At 34.1% G+C, this 17116-nt stretch overlaps 1 long non-coding RNA gene across 2 annotated transcripts in view; it reads left to right on the forward strand.

The window, feature by feature from the left end:
• LOC116423414 overlaps nt 1-14169 on the forward strand; it is a 52762-nt gene extending 38593 nt beyond the window's left edge. For both annotated transcript variants that reach the window (XR_004234024.1, XR_004234025.1), the window contains 4 exons: nt 2177-2293; nt 2680-2822; nt 12977-13033; nt 13765-14169. This is a non-coding gene — a long non-coding RNA (uncharacterized LOC116423414). The remainder of the gene's footprint in view (nt 1-2176; nt 2294-2679; nt 2823-12976; nt 13034-13764) is intronic.
• The last annotated feature ends 2947 nt before the right edge of the window (nt 14170-17116 follow it).

Here is a 17116-nt window from a genome sequence, read left to right on the forward strand (position 1 = left end):
ATGTTTCAGACCAGGAGATCTTTTGCCGTTTGGTGTATTGGCTAACCATTCTATGTTTCTTATAGCTTCTCCTATTTATTGACCATAAGTCATGTCATATAGCTTACCTGAAATTACCTGGCAAACTTTCCATTGTATTCACCATCCATACAACTCGACACTTCAGGTATATAGATGGTGAATCCATATACAGAGATCACACAAGCTTTTGTGGAATTTTTTTTTACTATCTTTTAAGTGCTGAATTAAGCTGATTTCTAAAGGAAGGTGTTAAATAATTCTTCAAAGGGAGCCACTATCACTTGTGACTTTAATAATTCATTTGTAAAAAATTAAAAATTTGTAATAAGACATTATAAATTGAACAAGTTATTTGATCCTTCAGTTTCAGCATATTTACCAAGGAAATGACCAAAAGCTTTTTAGCTCTTCAAATGTTGACATCTCAGAGATATCTGATCATTATGAAGGGACCAAAAATCTCTGAATTGTTTTTGGCATCACACAGACTTAGTACAATGGATTTGCTATGGATATTCTTTCCTGTTATTGGTTAGTGCCACAAGCGGATAACTGGATTGTAGTTAAGTAGCCCCAGGATGTTGAGGATAAAATTAGCCTCAGTTAGTAATAATATGGTTGATTCTTGCCTTATCTCTGAGAGTACATGGTGATGGTTCCTCCTATGTGTACAGGATATGAAGAAAGAAAAGTGTTCTACAAAATCCCTGTGTGGAATAGTTGAGTTTTTAAATTCATATATCAATTTTATTTAGTATATCTTTAATAAATTTTAATGAAAATAATCAATGAACACATCAAGGACTTCCTAGATAAGACTATTAGTGATGGAGTAAGCAGAATTTTTTCAAATAATCTTTCACAATAATAGGCCATAGTTTTTCCAGAGATATAGATGGAGATAGATAGAGATATAAGGAATGAATAATCTTAATGTTGCATTTGGTTTACTAAAGTAAAAGCGTGCCTTAAAAGCTCTCTTCCAAAAAGATGTCTCCTATAGATACATCAAAATTATTCAAGATTCTTAGAAATTCATAGCTACTATAAACCTTATTGATGAATGCCCTAGTTATTATTATCTGATAGGACATAAAACAAATTATCTGCTTGCCAATATCAGGAGATCCAGAGCAGAGTTGAAATAGAAGAGACATTCCCTGTAGACAGTTAAATTCTCAATTTCCTCTGCCAAGTTCTCTAAGATGTTCTTTGTGGGTGATCTTAAACTGGTTACATCAGAGATCAAAATATTTCACGGACTCTTGGATAAAATTTTCTCTATGCACTTGATCTTATGGATGTATTTTCTTCTTAAAGGATAAAGTATTATATAAATGCAAGTGACAATAACATTTCACTTGTCCAGAGTTCATTTTCCCCTGTTCCATTTGCCTATTATATACAAAGCATTTTGCTAGGGATTGATAAGAGGTTAAAAGAAATTGAAAATACTGTCCTTGATTAGTGTGAATAGAACCTAGGGCCTGTTGTCAGGATGACAAATTCAAATCCAACCTCAGATACTTAATATGACTCTGAGCAAGTCATTCAATCCTGTCTGCCTCAGTTTCCTCAACTATAAAATGAGGATAATATTAGTACCTATATCTCAGAGTTGTTAGGAGCAAATAAAAATTTATAAAAAGCACTTTGCACATTGTCTGGCATACAGTAAATAAGATATACTTATTCTCTTCCCTCCCTTCCCATGCTTGTAGGAAGTTTAAAGACTAAATAGGGCAAGTACATATATAGAAATACCTACCTTGCAAAATAAAATAAGAAAAGGGTACAAGAGCTGTACAGAATGTTGTGTAATATCAGGAAGAAAAGATCACTTTTGATCAGATAGTGACATTTCAAAGGATATATAGAATTTCCAAAGAAACAGTTGAGGTTAGAAGTAGGATTTAGATATCTGGAATGGCATAAGCAAAAGTCATGTAGGTAAATATGTCTAGCTTGTACTAGATATGATTGTAGTAGCTCTGATTGACTAAAGTAAAGAATTTGTAGTCTGAATTCCATTGACGAAAATAAGGAGCTTTGCAGAACAATTAGACCCACTAGTCTAATACTAATCTAATATGACATTTTATTTGGTTTTCATAACAGAATACCATTTCATTCTAATTTGGCTATTCATAAATAGTCTATTAATAGGATCACTACATCAAGAGAAAGTGAGGAAGACCTCCAATATGTTGGATAGACCCCATACAGCAAATTTCTGGAAAGACATGGACGACAATTACATAAGCAGGACCAGGTATGGATGGATGGATAGTGATCTGCATCATTGAAGGCTATGTCCCTGAGATCAAAGATCCATTTATATATTTGGATATTAAAATTGACATACTCCTATGGTCAATAGACTGAGTATCTAGAGGAGTTGGTTGGATTTTTGCGAGATTTCTTAGAGTGAAAAGAATCATCTTTCTTCATTCATTGAAGCCAGAATTGCTATCTCTGCTATGGTGACAGTATAGTTACCTCAGAGGATATGCCACGGAATTTGAGTTGATTTTCAAATGATTTTTTTTAAATTAGTGAATGATTGGATGAATTAAAAAAAAACACATTTATTAAGTGCTGCAATTTTCATTGAGAAATGATATGATAACCAAGCTTACAATAACTTCCATCTTACAGGATCCTCCAACCAGAATCTTTCTCTGTGTGGGCATGAGGAAAGAGATGAAGAAATACTCTCTGAGTTAGGAAAGATGAATGGATACTGGATTGATAGCTCCCTCCCCTCAAAAACCAGAGTTCAGAGACAAACCTGATACAAGGTAATAAATCTTGAACAATAGTAGCATAGACGATATTGCAAAATTGTGCATGGTTTGTAAATAAGAATAGTGTCAATGGGTCCTAACCTTGGAGATAAGAAAGATTTGGTGATTCATATAGAAAAGTGACTATGGTGTCAGGAGGTAGCACTAATGTGTGTGAGTCAGGAGGCAGCATTCATGTATGTGAACCAGTTGGGAGGCATTATTTTTCCATAAAGAGTTTTGTAGAATGTTATGTTGTCTCAAAAGGTACCCTATATTTTTTGGTCTATTTACCACTAAACTCCCTTATTTTTTTTCAGGGATAATTTAATCTGAATAAAGTATTGACTATGGCTTTTAAAAAATCAGTAGAATTCATGCATTTCCTCTTTCCTTATAATCTTGAGTCTGTGTTTCTTTCATAATATATAGAACCACCAAAAGCATCCCCTTTTATTACATCCTAAGTTGGTGAGGCATATGCCAGTCTACCAAAGGAAAACCTGTCAAATTCATTTTATTTTCTCAAAGTATTGGTTATAGACTTAGAGCCACGTTATATGGACTATAATAGAACATGATCAGAGCTGAAAGCACTGATTCAAATAAGATACCACACACTGTAAAAAGCCACTGAAATCCCATCTCCTCTAGAACGTTCATACTCCCTCTATAGAACTATTCAGAACTACCTTTCAATGTCATTCAATCAATCAATCAAATTCAGGTTTGCTTTTATATCACATTTCTTTAGAGTAAACAAAGAATCTTAGGTCTAGTGAACAACTACATGAGTGCCACTATTAGAAAAATGTTTCAACCCATTCACCACTGCCACATGATAAGAGCCCTACTTGCTATCTGACCAATGCACTTCAGTTTTCTCCTACAAGCATAAATATGGAACCTTCTACTGCTTTTGATATGATCCTAGATAAGTTACAACATTTTTTATTTATTTATAGTCAAATGATTCAGTGATTTTACTGATTCAGGCCAACTCTCCAGTGAGGCTGGGAATAGTTCATCTATATTTGCCTAAACTGTGGTAATTCTTATTCTCCCAAAATTTCAACAACCACTTAAGAATTTTGGAAATTTTCTTTGCTTTCTCTTGATAGAACCAGTGGAATACTCCAGCTATCCAACTGTCATCCCTCTCTAGTGCCATGTATTAGCTGATCTCTTCGTTTTATAGTTTCCTGATTCCTTTATTTCTTCAGCATTCCTTAGTGGCTGTATATTGTAATGCTCACACCTATCATGTCACTTTACATTGTCTTCTGTGGCCGATTAATCACCTTTAGTTCTTCAGAAGCAGTGGTTTTCCACTTCTAGCTATGATAGAACAACAAAGATAAAATTGAAAAGATAGTCTTTTCCTTTTGTGGGAATCTTGTGGTCAGTAAAAGAGCTTTGCAATTTCCAGAAAGCATTATAGCCTATTATATACTCCTCATCCCGTGCAATTCTGGGCTTAACTTACTATTTGTACTATATCACAGGTATACATACTATTCCACAAGCTCTCTAGAGTATTCATTCCAATATATATTGGGTAGCTAGGTGATACAATGGATATGAGTGCTAGACCTGGAGTCTGGAAGACTTGAGTTTAAATCAGCCATTTACTAACGGTGATCAGGGCAAATTATTTACACTTTCAGCCTCTGTTTCCTTATCTCTAAAAATTAGGATAGTAAAAGCACTTATTTCTTAGAGTTGTAGTAAAGGTCAAATGAGATAACATATGCACAGTTCTTTTCAAACCTCAAAACTATTTATTTGCCTTTTTACACTATTTAAAAGCTATTATCTATGTTATCTTAGCTGTTGAGCTGGAAATATAGGTAATAGACATTCTTCTATTTCATGTTTCCTGTGTCATTGGACTAACCAAACTTCTCATTTATATCACCAATAATGACTAGTTAATAAAAGAAATAAAAGTATAAACATTATCATTTTAAAAATACAAAACAGGTTATAATCCCCCTGAAGGCAGAAAAATGTTGTTCTTTAAAAAAAAAAAAAAAAGCAGAAAACAAGATAATGTATTTAAAATTCTTTGCAAACTTTGTCCTAAATAGGGTATTGTGTTATTATTACTCAGAACCCATCATACATAGCATCTCACATGTGATAGGTGCTTAATAGGCCATCTAAAATATCTTTATTGACCACCAGAGGTCTATGGATAATATTTTGAGAACCCTGCCTTAGTGCAGTTTGTGTTTATGCTATTTAAATAGTCATTTATGTCTGGGAAATATGGATGGTGGTCAGATTTATCATTGGAGCACAAATTTGAGCCTGTACTTGGTAATAGCAATGGTGTATCCCTAGGTTTAGTCTAGGACTAATAGCTGTTCTATCTACGATGAGCAGCTTTAAAAAGGTTTAAAGATGGGGGGTATGCATAATTTAAAACCATTTCATTGATAGAATTATTTTGAAGTTGCTTGGGTTGTGATGGATATTTTAGGAAAGTTGTATGTATGTGGGGAGACTTTTTCTATACCACTAATATCCCAGTCTCCCAGGAGCAGAAAGAGACCCCTTGTCCCACTAAAATGCTTTATCATGTTTTAATATTTTATTTTATAGGAAACCCAAAATGAATTTGGATTTGACAGGGATTTGGTAATGAGAATAAATCTGTGGTATAAAGAATGTCCATTGCATATTATATTTGCATTTTTTGTTTTCTTTTTTTTTCCCCTTAGTATTTAAAGGCAGATATTTCTGAAAGTCTAGTATCACTTCTTTTTGATTTTCGGGCTCAACAAAGGTGTCTATCAGACAGGGAAATACACACCTGTTCTCCTTTATCATCAGTTTTTCTTCAGATTTCCTCAATGAATATAAGGTTTAGTAGGTTTGTCATTTTAATTTTCACATGTTGAAGTTCAGAATTAAAAAATAATGAAGTGTGTTGAAAAAAACTCAGTTTTCTTCTTTCCCCTTCCAATATCCCACCCTTGGCTCCAAGAAATGTATGCTTAATGTGAAAAATAGTGGTGAGAAAGACTAGATTTCATGTCTTGTTGGAAGATTTAGAGTCTGAATAAGATATCAGGCAATGAACCAATAGGATACTCCATTGTGATTCAGTTAAAAAAGGGAAGGGAGGAAGGAGAACATGGTACAGAATCCATAAGCCATTATTTAAATGCTTGTGTAAATGTGGTTTAATTCATCATCACTTTTTCAAATTATGTTTATGTTCAATTCTAAAGTATACTTTGGAAGAAGCTCTGCTTCCTTATTTGAAATGCCACTGACTGAACCAGCATTTTCATTAATTCAAAAAGTGTTCACCACACCAAAAAATGGTCTTTTATCTCCAGTGTAGATAGACTTCAGTTAAAAGTTCCATTTTGCTTCATGACTCAAGTCACTTAAAATATTTCTTAAATTCTATCTAATAGCTGTACCTTTCCATAATAATTAGTCTGATTATGTTAAGCATAATTCAAATAAAACTAAAGGTAGTATTAATCACAATGTAATTTAACTATGCAGAATATTCTGAAGGTCAGTGATTGGACACATTAAATACTTTGAAGGAAGACTTAACTTTGTAATGATGTCTTTTTTTTTTGGTGAAGTTTATACCATTTTACCTGTAATACTTACATGAACACATGAAACTATATAATGACAAATAATGACTGAAAGAAGGGGAGAATATATGTGTGTATATATATATATATATATAGTTCCAGTGGTGTCTTCAAGATTAAACTGTATCTACCCATTGAAATGTTTCATCAACATTTTAGAAATATTTGAGAAATTATGTATTTTGCTGTTTAAAGAGGAAGTTTTCAGTTAAATTAGTTAACAATTTTAGACTGAGCATGTCAGAAAAACAATCAGCCATAGTTAATTCATTAGTTATGGTGGCAATGTTCAGGGTAATAACTTCCTAATTTTAAAAAATTGCATTTTCAAATAATCTTTAATGGTTTTGATTAGATGTTCTAAATTGATCTGGTTACCTCTTCTGGTTTATGCATCTTAACAAATGGTAGTCAATAGCTGCAATGAGTCCTCTTATATATCCCTCAGATCTTTCCTTCTAAGATCAATATAAACAGTATAAAATTCATCATAATACAAATAGTATAAGTCAGTCACATAAAAAGCATAGTCACTGGGACCAATTGTGCAGCTTTTCACAAATGTGGAGAAGAAATTTAGCATTCAACAAGAGCATTGAAAAATCTAATAATTGTCAGGGGAAGTGAGGATCTTCCTAAAGCACATGTTATCTTTCCAATTAGGATGTGAACTACTTGTGGGGAGGGGCCTTGGTTTGCCTTTCTCTATATCCTCGGAGTTTAGAACTGTCCTTATTCTTAGGAAGCATTTAATAAATATTCATTTACTGCCTGAATTAGGCCAGGAAACCAAGCCATAAGTGGAAATGTTTAAACTCGGGGAAATTGCCAGAAATGATGATTGGGGTCATCAGTATGAAGGCAGTGTGGAGGCAGGACACCACTTCTTAAGTGGGTGGGTGAGACTGAGCCCTCAGGGTTCTGGCACAAGGCTACTGCTGAGGAGGACACTTTTCTGGAGGAAGAAGAGCCAATCATCTGGAAGCATCTTATTTTAACCATTTTTCATTCAACCTAAACTGCTCTTTCCAAAGTTATTAATGATCTCTTCATTGCTAAATCGAATGTCCTTTACTCAGATCCTATCCTTCTTGACCTCTCTGCAGCCTTTTGTCATTGCTAATTATGCTCTTCTCCATAATACTATCTTTTCTCTAGGTTCTGATTTGCTCTCTTATTTTTCATCCTACCTTTTCAATTATCCCCTTGTCTTCTTTGCTGGATCTTCATCCAGGGATACTCACTCACTGTAGGAATCCCTCAACCTCTCTCCTTCCTTCCCTTTCCCTCTTTTTTCCTTTCCTCTTCTCTCCTCTCTTTTTCTTTCTTTTTCTTCTTCTCTCTCCCCTCTCCTCTCCTCTCCTCTCCTCTGTTAACCACTTATCCAAGGAAACAGGACCAAGATCAGTAAGCAAGCCAGCAAGCATGTCAGTAAGATAACAGAAACCCCAAAGACAAATCCGTGGGCCATTTATCATTGTTCTAAGGGTAGGAGCAAAGATGGACTGGCTGTTCATATTGAATGAGCATATGCTACCATTTATTTTTGCTCACAAATCTTTTTTATATGTTCCATGTAGGCATATGTGAAGAAATAAAAATAAAATAAAATAATGAATTAAATAAAATAAATAATTCAAAGCAAGCAAATAAATAATAAATGAGGCAAATAAAATAAATACATGAAATGAAAAGTTAAAAAAAAAACACATTTTATTCAAAATTGCAAATCAAAAACAAAAAAAATCCTACCAAAAATAATCCAGTCAGAAAACTTTCATTGTGTATATGCATTATCATTGTCTTCTAAAGTAGGCATTCCACCTTTTATTTCAGCATGCACTGTTGTATAAGCAATAGTAACAGGTTCTGTCACTGGTTATTTATCCTCAGTACAAATGCTTATAAGAAGCAAAATAAAGAAGAAGGTGACAGTTAAAGCAAAACAATTTTATTCTTCCATCAAAGCCCTATATTAATATGATAGTTAATTTTAAATTTCACAAAATGTATTCTAGGGATCAAGCCATGGGCTTTGGAAGGAAGAGGAAGAAGAGGAGATAAGCTCTATTCTTAGCTCTTTTTTGCCTATTGAGAAATGTGTTTATTGCCCCCTGCTTTGCTCTTCACATATTGTATCCCTGTTGGAAGTGCTATTGCTATTATTTTTCTAGTCTTCCAAGCTCATACATTTGACATTTGCCTCTCTTCCTCCCACATTTAGCTGCCAGCCAATTTGGTCATTTTTTTTCTTCCTTCATTTCTATAATTTCTCAAGACCATCTTTTCTTCTTCAACCTACACTTGGGTCATTTTTGTCTTTCATCTTTGTACTCTCATTCTTGTTGTTCCCTGCTATTTCTCACCTTGCAGAGACTCAAAAAGAGAAGATGAAAAAAATGAAAGGAAAATGTGTGAGTGCCTTCTCACCTGGGCTTTTGGACTTAGCTGTCCTATTTGTAATCTCTCTCACTAGGGAAAAAACTATTTCATTTGTGTTATACTGGGCTGTGTGCTCTGCTTCTTTTAAATTACTAATGATGAGAGTTCAATTTTTTATTGGTTTATATTAAAAGAGTTTAGGAAAAGGGAAGATTTTGCAGATACATTGGTCTGATCTTACAGCTCTAAGTTGCAGAGACTGAGGTATGGCAAAAGCAGGAATCAAACTTCTCTGGATCTGGGATAGATTTATAGAAGCTTTAATTCCTAAGTAACTCCTGGATTATATTTTTTTCTTTTTTCATTGTGTCATCAGAGTCAGATAAAGTCTTTTTAAATTGTTTCTCTGTTGTTGTCATTGCATAAATTGTTTTAGTTTCACTCACTTCACTGTGCACAGTGTGCATCAGATCATAAGTTCTTCCCAGTTTATTCTGAAAGTGTCCATTGAACAGTTTCTTTTAGCATAATAATATTCCCTTACATTCATATACCACAAGTTGTTTACTCCCATATAGTAAGATATTCCTTAGTTTTCAATTTTCATCTTCCATGAAAAGAATTGTTATCAATATTTTCTGTACATATAAGTCGTTTCCCCCTTTTATGGATTTTTGGGGGCATAGGCCTAGTAGTAGTATAATGGAGGCAAGGGTCATTGACAACTATGTAGATATCAGGTCATAGTTCCGAATCACTTTCAAGAAGGGATAGACCAATTCATACTACCATCAACAGTGTACTAGTATAATAGGCTAGAACTCTGGAGAAATATACTTGAGGCAAGGATTCTTACAACAAGGTGCTAACTCAGTGGAATTGATAATACAATGGTTATCTAGTTTAGCATGGTGATTAATAGTTCTCTAGTTTAGTATGATTGATTTAATCTTACAACAAATAATGGTTCCCTAGTGATATAATAATTGGCTTATACTCAGTATGATGAATTGATTTAATTGTAATAGAGTATATAAACTGGGGACAAACTCAGCCACAGAAGAGAAGACTTGACCAGTTTTGTGGTGACTCTCCTGCCTTCATTACTTCTTCACTAAGACCAAGGATTCGGGCTATTCCCAAGATCCTCCAGAGAGCTAGTCTGGACACTATATTTTAAACCACCCCAGTGTGGAGGCTCTAGAAAGCAATGGTACTTTTTGATATCCCAAATTGGGGGCTCTAGAAAGCAGGACATTACATTTGGATGTGCAGACTGCTGCTGGGTTGTCCGAAGGCCCTCCAGAAAGCTAGTCAGAACATTACATACTAGTGTGCTCACTTTTTCACAGGGTCTCCAGTACTTGTTATTTTTCTCTTTTATTATCTTTGCCAATTTGATAGGCATGAGTTTGAATGTTTAAAGTGATTTAAAATTAAATTCTCTATTTGTTGGTGATTTAGAATTTTTTAATATGATTATTGATAACTTGAATTTCTTCTTTTGAAAACTGTTTCTGTCTTTTGACCCTTTATTGAAGAATGGCTCTTAGTTTAAAGAATTTGAATTGATTCCTTTTATATCTGGGAAATTAGGCTTTTATCAAAGAAACTTGCTTCAAAGATTTTTTCCCCCAGTTTACCTGTTTTCTATTTCATTTTAACCACATAAGATCTAATAATAAATTCTCAAAGAAGCCAGAGACCTTTCATTTATTCATTCAATCAAAAAAACATAAGTCTACCTCTCACATCTGTGGGGAAGGAAGGAATTTATGACCAAAGAAGAATTAGAGAACATCAGATACAAAATGGATAATTTTGATTACATTAAATTAAAAAGGTTTTGTACAAACAAAATCAATGTAGCCACGATTAGAGTGGAAGCAGAAAACTGGGGAAAATTTTTTTTACTATCCAAGGGTTCTGATAAAGGCTTCATTTCTGAAATGTATAGAGAATTGGCTCAAATTTATAAGAATACAAGCCATTCTCCAATTGATAATGATCAATTATCATTATTTGATATTTTGATATCAATTTGATTAAACGATCACAAAATACAAACAATTTTCAGATGAAGAAATTAAGTCATATGAAAAAATGCTCTAAATTGCTATTGATTAAAGAAATTCAAATTAAGTTAATTCTGAGAAACCCCTATATAGCTCTCAGATTGGCTAAGGTACCAGGAAAAAAATAATGATAGATATTGGAGGGGATGTGAGAAAACTGGGTTACTGATACATTGTTGGTGGAATTGTGAACTGATCCAACCATTTTGAATAGCCATTTGGGACTATGCCCAAAGGGCTATCATAATGTGCATATCCTTTGATCTGGCAGTGTGTCTACTGGGTCTGTATCCCAAAGAGATCTTAAAAGAGGGAAAGGGACCCTATGTGCAAAAATGTTTATAGCAGCCATTTTTGTGGTGGAAAGAAACTGGAAATTAAATGGATGCCCATCAGTTGGAGAATGGCTGAATAAATCATGGTATATGAATATTATAGAATATTATTGTTGCATAAGAAATGATCAGCAGGATGATTTCTTTTCTTTTTTTCATTATAATAATTTTTTATTGACAGAACCCATGCCAGGATAATTTTTTTACATTATCCCTTGCACTCACTTCTGTTCTGATTTTTCCCTCCCACCCTCCACCTCCTCCTCTAGATTGCAAGCAGTCCTTTATATGTTGAATATGTCGTGGTATATCCTAGATACAATATATGTGTGCAGAACCAAACAGTTTTCTTGTTGCACAGGGAAAATTGGATTCAGAAGGTAAAAAATAACCTGGGAAGAAAAACAAAAATGCAAACAGTTTACATTCATTTCCCAGTGTTTTTTTCTTTGCGTGTAGCTGCTTCTGTCCATCATTGAGCAATTGAAACTGAATTAGGTCTCTTTGTCAAAGAAATCCACTTCCATCAGAATACATCTTCATACAGTATCATTGTTGATGTATATAATGATATCCTGGTTCTGCTCATTTCACTTAGCATCAGTTCACGTAAGTCTCTCCAAGCCTCTCTGTATTCATCCAGCAGGATGATTTCAACGAGGCCTAGAGAGACTTACATAAACTGATGGTAAACAAAGTGAGTAAAACCAAGAAAACATTGTATACAGTGACAACAAAATTGTGAGACGATCAACTCTGATGGATATAGCTCTTTTTAACAATGAGGTGATTCAGGCCAATTCCAATGGACTTGTAATGGAGAGAATCCATTATATATGAATCCAGAAAGAGAACTATGTGACTAAAAATGGATCACAACATAGTATTTGCACTATTTTTGTTGTTGCTTGTGTTTTTTTTTCTTTCTTTCCTTCTACTGTGCAACATGATAAATGTGGAAATATGTATAGAAGAACTGCACATGTTTAACATATATTGGATTGCTTGCTGTCTAGGGAAGGGGATGGGAGGAAGGAAAGAAGAAAAACTTGGGCCACAGGATTTTGCAAAGGTGAATGTTAAAAACTATCTTTGCATGTATTTTGAAAATTAAAAATTATTATTTAAAAAAAAAAGAAAAAAAAAGAATACTTGAAAATCCTTTTTAAAAAAAAATTATCAAGTGTCCAAAATAATCCTGGGAACTGTGTGGGGCTTTCTGAGGGATAATAAAAGTGTCCATAGCTCCTGTCCTCAGGGAATTTTTCATCTAGGAGAATGTATTTCTTTATTTCTTACTTCTGTTTAGCAGATACTGACCATGATATGGTTCTGACTATTAAGTCAAAAGAAAACGAAGTCTGACCATAGAAAAGGCAAACAGGTTCCTTAGCTCAATCATGTGTCAAAGACAAGTACCTTGCCTAAGAAAAATGGATAAAGATTTCTTTTTTAGACTTGCTAAACATTTTTTTAAGTTTTTTTTTTCCTATTTCTTACATTGTGTAGATGATGCTTCTATACTCCTGCATTCCTGTGTCAGACTTCATGTGCTCTTTCATGGTACAGGAATTCCTGATTTAATATCATAAACCAATTCCATTAAAACTTAAATAATACTTTGAGATTATTTAGTTCCACAGGAATAAGTTGTTTGTTTTGCTTGTTTTTCATTGTATCTGATTCTTTATGATCCTGTTTGGGGTTTTCTTTGCAAAGATACCGGAGTGGTTTACTGTTTCCTTCTTTAGGTCATTCGAGAACTGAGGAAAACATGGTTAAATGACTTGCCAAGGATAACACAGCTAGTAAGTATTCGAGACCAAATATAAACTCTCAACAATGAGACTTCCTGGCTATAGGCCCAGGACTCTTCTCATTGTACCACCTATCACTGGACAACTGGCTGAATTATATGAATAGAATTTCATAGCTTTATAGTGGGGTTTGGTTATAAATGAATTTGTTAAACATTTATTAAAAGCTTACTATAAACAAACCACTATGCTATATGCATTATATAATAAATTTTTTATATAACAATGCTATTATGATATTGCTGAGATAATATTGTTCAGGAAAACCTCCATATGGTGTTCCTGTAATTAATTTAATTTAGTGTCTTCTAGACAAGGCTTTTAAATAGTCTATCCATGGAGCAGATGATGTAATAATATTTACTGCTATGGAAATAACCACCAAAAATGCTGATGTTTTTCTTTGCTAATTCGTGTACTTTATGTAAGTAAATAATTTTAGTGGTATATTTTTTTTTAACTTAATTGCAAGGTAACTCTAACACTTTAAAGACTTTGTGGACACTTTCAATTTGCTTATAGAATGTGTAACTAAATTAATAATCATTGCCCTTAAGGCTAATCAGTCACAAGATATTAAAAAAGGAGGTCAGGAGCCTCATTTAGGCTGAGTCAACACAATACCAACAAATTAAGTTTAAAAGAGTAACAAGCAGCCCTCCTCTTCTAAGGCTGATGTTCTGTCTGGTGCTTTAATAGTTGCTCTTCTTCTCTGGGCCTAGGTCAACCAATTGTGAACTCCAGATGTGGCTTTTGAGAATGCATCTGTGGTAAAGCCAGCATCCTGTGCCAATGCTGTATCTTTGAGGCAATAATCAAGAGCAACTAAACATGAGAGAAGATGAGTGAATTTCTCAACACTGAGCTGCCTGTCTGGTGTCCAGCCCTTTGAAGATCTAGTCAAGACTATTTCTGTGTTAGAACCTTGAGAGATGTCACATTAATTCAAAGAAAAGTCTTTCCTTGTTGAGACACTTGCTTAATGACATCTTTATTCATGTGAAAATACAGGATGATTTTCTACTATATGATTATGTTTTTGTTCATCAGAAATGTTATTTTTCTTTACAGAGTCTGGTTTCAACGAACCAGCTATGTAATAGATATTAAATAAACATGGAATTTTATACATCCAGAATATTTGATTTCTTCTTATGATTTTGATGAACTACATGTCAAGCACTGTTGGTTCATCCTTATTTACAAACTAAACATTTGCTTGTAGCTGAGTAATATAGTGACTAGCTTATTTTAAGATAAGTTAACTTTTGTTTTCAATGTTTAATGTGAAACTGACTAAATTTTTCTTCAAGCGCACACATATTTCTTTTTTGATAGCATGCATTCTGGTATTTTTAACTTACTGCTATGAGTTATATAAACTATTAGTATTTTTGCTTTTAATAAGTTTTTTCTGAGATAAATAATTTATAATATTCTAATGAGACTAAGTAGCTCATATTAAAAGACAAGATCATTTTTATAGTCAGCTGAAATTGATCTATGGTAAATAACTCTTAAAAATAATTTTTGAGGAAATCATTTTGGGCAAGGTTGATCTTCTTGTATGAAATTTGGCAATGGTGAATTTATAAAACTCCTCCCTTCCCTTTTAATATACATAAAAAAGAAAGAATTGAAAACAGAATACATTTTTTCTTTTGTGATCTGTTTCCTATAATTAAGTCTTAATTCTAGTGTCTTTCCTCTGCTTTATTTTATTCTGTATATGGCTTACTTATTGTTATTTGTATATGAACCCCCCATTTGATTTTGAGCTTCTTGAGAGCAGGGACTATCTTTTACATTTAAACATTTAACCTGATGCCTGACACATAGTAGGCATTTAATATTTATTGATTGGCTGACTATAAAAAGAAATCCAATGAAAAAAGAAATTTAAATTATTTATATATGTGATGTGCAAGGAATTTAGTTCAGAGACTTTAGGTAATGATCAACAAGTATTCTATTCAACTTCAGCAACGTGAGTGTGATAAGATCCCCTCACCTGTGGGATGTCCTCAATAATGAAACCTTGTGTTTGCTTTCATTTAAAAATAGCATCATACACCCCTTTATAGTCTTTGATTCCACTTTTATATACCTACCTAAAAGGAAACAGTCACCAGCCAGTTAATCCTAATAAGATGAGACTGCCTTTGGCCCCCTGATAAATGCCATTTCATTCTCCCAATGTGCACTTCTTCTAGATCTATGGAAGACAGCTAAAGACTCTATGTCTACCTCCATTGTTTTATATTTTTGAGTTGCTGTCTCTGAATCTTTTTACTTTATCACTACTTTCAGCTCTCTGGCATTTTAGCTGGTAGGGAAATGATAATATCTTTACTTATAGTTTCTGAACCTTCACTTTGAGATCTTTGTCCTTTGCTTAAAGCTTTAGTTATGGGATGGTTCCTTGGAATGATTAATTTGTATGGCTTTAGTCACAACTTAAGCTTTGTAGCAGCCTCTCTGAATTTATTGTCTTAACTTCCACTTATCTTGATCAACAATAAGTCCTATCCCAAGTCTCACTTGGTCATTATTTGGATTTTGATGACTCAGAGTGAGTGTAAATAGTAATTGTTTTTCTTTTGACCAGAAACCCTGACAGTCTTCCCCTCCCAAACTGATTTTTTTTTTTTTTTGAGTAGATAAAATAGGCCAATCTTTTAGCCTCATTTCTTACCTAGCCTTAATCACTGAATGGATTTTGCCTCAGACAAATGGAAACCTTAGGAAAGGCCTTAGATGAAAGAGACCAAAATTTCCCACTGCATCTGGAGCCATCGCCAGTAGTCCTGATCTATATATACCCTGTCACTGAATCCAGGTAACTCCAAAGGAGATACCATAGGTCAACACAGATGATAGCCCTGTATCACTTAAATTTAATTCTTTTGCAAGTCAAGACACCATCCTCCTGATGACATTGGTCCTCTTTGAGAATGAAGGGCAAACCACAGCAACAATTTCTCTTGGCAGGTTGGGTCCCCCAAAAAAGCAGCTAGAGCTGCCCCTGAGAGGGTAAGGATTTTCTAGTACTGTTGCTCACTGGAGTGTTCTCCATTGATTATAAGCTAGACTTACTTCTTAGAAAGAGTATTTAATAAGCAGGTATACTAAAAACAATTGCGACAGAAATATGCCTCCAAACAGGGGCTGCCCTCTGTTTCACAAACAAAATCCTTGAAAGAATAGGTTTAAACTTGAAGATCATATGTGACCAAAGAGTAAGGTAACAGTTCTTATGACCTGGTTAGTACAAGTCCTTTTCTTCTTTCAGGGAGTCATCATAAAGTTCTCCTTACAAAGGAGTTCTGGAGTCAGCTTATCTCAAAAAAGCTGATTATTTTCAGTGTGAGCATTTACATCTCAGAAATCAGAACTGGAAATATTGTTTTATTGATTGTCTAGACTTTAGAAAGAGATAGAAAAAAATGTTAATAATGAAGATTAAACTTAAAAGTCCTGCATTTACTATGCCCTCTACACACCCAGTCTAGTTGTTAAACAAATTTTGCCAGCAAGCTTCTGCTTAGGTGTTGCTCTCTGCTGGGCCTTTGTGGTGTTCTAAAGCTAACTCTCTTTGTTGCATATTGTTTGTCCTTTTTTGTTCTCTCAGCCTCCCATACTTAAGCTGCCATTATCATGCCATTGCATCAGGTATTGCAATTTAAAAAAAACTGCTGTTTTTGCTGATAGGAACTTTAAAACTGACATTTTGATATTCATAAGATTACTTTATTTGGCCAGCTGGATGGTACTGTGGGTAGAGTGCTGGACCTTGAGTCAAGAAGACCTGAGTTCAAGGTGTGTGACCTTGTAAAAGTCATTTAATTATGTTTGCTTTGGTTTCCCCATCTGTAAAACGAGCTGGAGAGGAAAATGGCAAACCACTCCAGTGTCTTTGCCAAGGTAAAAAAATCCAAAAGGGGTCACAAGAAGTTTGAGAGTCAGACATTAGTAAAAAGGGGCTAAAAGGTTACTTAGTCAAGGTGGGAAAGAGAGGGAAGCTCAGTCCTTCCTTCAGAACAATTCTTTTTCAGGGGTCCTTAACCACTCACC

This window comes from Sarcophilus harrisii, chromosome 1 (assembly GCF_902635505.1).
Source record: "Sarcophilus harrisii chromosome 1, mSarHar1.11, whole genome shotgun sequence".
In the NCBI taxonomy this organism is placed as follows: Eukaryota; Metazoa; Chordata; class Mammalia; order Dasyuromorphia; family Dasyuridae; genus Sarcophilus; species Sarcophilus harrisii.